The 4,883-nt window shown below is 41.0% G+C and overlaps 1 long non-coding RNA gene across 1 annotated transcript in view; it reads left to right on the plus strand.

Annotated features, from left to right (window-relative positions):
- The window catches only part of LOC112985961 (uncharacterized), a 39,166-nt gene that overhangs the window by 17,062 nt on the left and 17,221 nt on the right, over positions 1 to 4,883 (plus strand). The gene's annotated exons all lie outside the window — the stretch shown is intronic.

A 4,883-nucleotide genomic window follows, 5' to 3' on the forward strand; every position in this document is an offset into this window, starting at 1 on the left:
TTCAGAAAAAGTTTCCAGTTTACTGTTTCCCTCAGTTCTGTTTGTCCTCTTTGCAATTTGTGGATAAAGCATTAAACCTTTTGATAAATCCTGCTACACAGTGACTCAAAGAAACTAGGCCTCTCAGATTAACCCACTCCTAAAAGTTGCAGTCTGAATTCTTTTGTATACAAACGCTGTGCAGCCCAGCAGGTAGGGAAAACACATACCTCTTAAGGAAAATGCTCATAGCTATTCTCAAGAAATATTTTATGTTTTTTTGCTTTTACTTTCTTAAACAGCCCCTACTTTGCTGCAAAACACTCTTAACATTTATTTAAAATTGTCTAATCCTTGGAAAAGTAAATGCTGTTTTTAGACAATTAGGGACAACCATCCAGTCCTATTTAATTATGAGAAAACAGTGAAAATACAGACTGTAATTTTAATTTGCAGTGATTCAGTAAGTTCGGCCTGGTCTGCATGACAGGTGTTGGATAAGACTGAAAAGGTATTCTTCCAGTACCGACTAGAACTGAATGAAGATCACACCACTCTTACATGCGGTGGGTGTCCAAGCCACATACTCTTATTGAAGAAGTTGGGGCTGAGGGTGACCCTCTCTTGTGAACAGTTTTCTTCCAGCTCTGGCACTGAACGATGCAGCTCCATCCCCCGTGGTCAGTGCTGCCCTTAGAGCAGTTGATCCCAGCAGCATAATGAGTCATCTCAGAGCTTGACAGCTGTAACAAATCCAGATGGTGATAGATGGATAACTGCAGTCAGTAATGTTCCCCGGATCACATTGCTCTGGAGAGACAAGCTTGTAAGCATCCAGAGCCAAACCTGGGGGCAGCGACACAGATGCTCAAATGTGCCCTGGGGAGTATAACACAGGATGAGCCGTAACCCCTTCCTATCCCCATGCCATATGTCAAGTGGAACTGTATTACTGACAAGAGAGATTATCCCCAAACCCAGGGTTCCTTGTTTCAGTCTTGTGATTTACAGTCGGGCATGGAATGTGGTATTGCAGTAAAAAGCCTAAAGTGAGCTGTAATAATATCACTTCTGCAATTGCAAATAGGGATTCCCTCCTGGGGGTGGCAGTCAGCAGATCATTTTGAACCAGACTTAGATGGGTTTAACACAGAGCAAAGCATGTGCCGTAAGTGAAGGTACAGTTGGGAGAATCCCCGTCCATGTAACTGGAACCGAAAGTGTTCATCTCCTGTTCTAGGTGGTTAAACAGCAAGCCCACCAACCACTCACTGAAAGGAAGGTACATTGGTTTATTATAATGCCATGACTAAGTATATATTTAGTAAATCTGGATGAGGGCTTTTTGGTAATATTATTCCATTCTGTTCATGGTTCACTTGTTTTTAATAGTTTATTTAGACAACTTTTCCTGCAGTGCTGGTTGCTATATTCCATAAGGGAAATGTAATGCAGGGCAAACATGGAGATACTTTGTTTTAATCTGGAAAGTGTATATGTTTCTTTATAGCTATAATCTGACTATAGTAAACTGAGTAATAAAAGTTACAGCTAATCTATGGCAAATGGTTACCTCAGAGGTCTGAGGCAGATAAATTATTGTTAGCATCACATATACTGCCTGAATGAATTTGTTACAGAGGTTGGAGAGAGAGTTTTTTACCAGATATTATTTGGAACTTTTGTTGAAGAAACAAAATATTTCAACAACAGCAACAACAACAAACAAGCAGAACCCCTGAGAGTAAAAAGCTAATGAAAATACACTGCGTCTATTAGACAGACACTGTAATAGACATGTAATAGAACTACTTAAATTGACAAAACTTCTTCTACTACTACAAGCAGGGAAAACCTGCTTGTTTTGATGCCTTGTCATGTAAATCCCAGTGATAGCAACAGAACATATGCCATTTGCTCCTTATTTCAAGTTGTAAAATAGAATAGAAGCCAGATTACAAGAAGCAAATCCCAAGTAAACTCATGAAATCTGTCAAATCTGGTAAACATCAGAGATTATAAGGCAAATCTTCAGCTTCTGCTTTCTGTGAGTGGGTGTTATAAAAGTGTATGTCTCATTATATGTCTCATGAGTTGTGAAGAAAATAAAAAATTGGATAACACTGCCTTCCTGGTGGTGGGAGACAGCCTGAAACAATGGCTTAGAGTAGTGTATGCTGGGTGTCACCTCCCAAAATCAAGTATGTAAGTTCACATACCAGTCTTGGTTTTAGTTTTCAGTGCTTTGTGTTTCTAGCAGTAATATCTGGGTGGGTATGTTTGCAGTAGGTTTTCCTTCTCTCCATTTTAAAGAGAATGAATCTTACATATTAACCTCTCCTGTGAAAAGAAATAAGAAAAAATACATTTTGGATTGATGGGAGGGGTATTAATTGAACCAATGCATTTCATTCCACTTTTGGACTTGACGTTAACATTCTGGATGGAAAAAATACTTTTCTTCAAAACTTTCTTCTGAAAAATATTGAGAAATCCCTTTTCAGGATTCTTGAAATGTTTTCACAGAAGTTGTTAAAACTACTGAAACATCTATATTTAGAAGTGAATGTTTTTGGCAAAATCATCCTTTTCATGAAAGACCAGTTAGACAAAAAATGTCCGGACCGTTCTACTGATCTGTATTTCTTTTCAAAATTAGCCTAATAAGAGCTGGATATATTTAATTCCTCTTCTCTCTGAATGTTACAGAAGATCTAATCTCTTCAAAAATGGAGGAAGGAGAGAAATTTCATCTGTGCCAAAATGTTATTAGCTGCTCATGTGTCTAATGGCTTCCTGTGTCTTTCAGGTGTCCAAATTAGCAATTGTTGCTTCTCCAGTTGCCAGAATTATCCTGACAATTCTCAAGCTGTAGTATGTGCCTGGTATAAAAATACACATTGTAAACTTGGTAATAAAGCAAAAGTCATGTATTATCCCAAGCAAAACCTGTAAGAGAGTGCAAATTGGACTGTGATAACATGCTACTAATATCTCCAGGCTTTGAATGTATCACTGAGCTTCTGGCTCGTTGTCTCAGTGCACTGCAGCTCCAAGGGGCCTTGGTGGGGAAATCAGGTGTGTTTGCTGCCCAGAATGATGCTTTGTTCCTAATCTTTCTTCTTGTTGGTGTTGTGTTTCTGGCATGCTTTTAGCCTCCGTTACTAGAGAAAGATGACTTCCCACACAGCAGACCATATCAGTAACACTAGCAGACACACAAAATACACTGTGTTTATGACTGTTTACATGATCACAGAAACCACGAGACCCAAGGCTGTGTTTTACATCACGTTTTACTGTGTCTTACATGCTGCCTGTCCCCACCACCTCTGCAAAGTCTGTTTCTTTGCTTGGGGTTTTGGGAACCACTCCCAGCCATCAGGGTGTGGGAACCCGCCCAAACTCAGGCCAGGGAACTGATCCAGCTTAAAAATAAGCCAGAGGCAAACACATGCTGGAAGGGAGGGCCGCTGTGCTCCTGCACACTCCTCTGCTCGCTGAGCCTTCAGCTCCTCCCTGCCCCATGCTGAGACTTGCGCAACAGGATGGTGAGAGAGTAAAAAGTGATGGTTTTTAGCTGGCCCAATTCCCTGAACAGGGTTGGTGGGTTTTGATTAGACCAGTTCCCTGTACACACACACTTGCATGACTGCCACACCAGGCCACAGCAGCCCAGAAGAGAATGGCTCATTTCAGACCTATCCACTAGTGTTTCCTTTTCGCTAATGTTCACTGAAATTGTAGCCTAAGTCCTTCCCAAAGCTTAAGCGGAGAGTTAACAATCCAGATGCACTTCCCCATATGTTGGCAGAAATGCTGGTGTAAGGAATTCCCACCCATCCCTCGCCCAGTGCTCACCTTGTCTCCCCTCGCCCAGCCAGCTCCCCCCGAGCCCCTCGCGCCTCCTTTCAGCTCACCTCAGAGAAGCACCCTGGTCAGTGGGCCGGGCGTGCAGACAGGCGGCAATGGCACAGATGAGGGGCAGAGTGGGGCAGGAGCAAGTGCTGGGGGATAACAGAGGAATTCTGTGTACTATCAAGGTGTGAAAATCCTTGGACTCCGTAGCCTGGTCCTCTTCTACATCTTTCTGGAGAACTAGAAAAGTGCTGTCCCAAAATAAAGATTTAATGGATCACTGCCTGCACCAAGGCTTATGTTTCCTACCAGTGGGAGTTTTAGGCAAGAGAGAGAGGGACAGAACTAACTCCTGTCCAGTCTTTGCTATGATGCTCTCGTATTGAGATTTGTTGAACACTGAGAGCATTAAATAGAATCAAGACTGACTTGAGCTTTCTAGATATCCCCAGGCCATTCTCCTCCCCTCTAATGAAACTGTCTGTCACAATAATGGATAAAAGTAATGTTCTGCTTTATTAATCTTTTCTAAATCTCTATCTAGAAATCTTTTTTTTTTTTCTTTTTATCCCTGAAAATGATTTCAGCAGCTTTATCAATTTGGAGACTCCCATTTTGGTGCTTAACAGGAATAGTCTCAGAAGTGATTGATTGTTAAAGAAAGATGATTACAACTGAAAAATAAACAGCCCCACCCCAGCTGAAAGTACTCACCGATTTCACTGGAGCCAGAATTTCACTACTGATGAAGACAATCTGGAATATCCCAACAAAAATATAATGCAACATAAAGCAGCCATTATTTATTCATTTATTGGCTACATAAAATTTGTTTCAAAGTGGTTCTGTAACTTTGAATGGCTAGTGTACTAATGGAATTGCTTTTTTTCTGTCTAAATTTTAACTTGCTGGTGAGAGTAATGTATCTACATACCACATATATCTCCGTACGTTTCTTTTATGGCCTTGACATCAACAGCCAAAGAATTAACACCTGATGATCTGAACAGATTTAGCAGGATTAGGAGTAAAAGAGAACCTGCAGA

This window comes from Dromaius novaehollandiae, chromosome 4 (assembly GCF_036370855.1).
Source record: "Dromaius novaehollandiae isolate bDroNov1 chromosome 4, bDroNov1.hap1, whole genome shotgun sequence".
In the NCBI taxonomy this organism is placed as follows: domain Eukaryota; kingdom Metazoa; phylum Chordata; class Aves; order Casuariiformes; family Dromaiidae; genus Dromaius; species Dromaius novaehollandiae.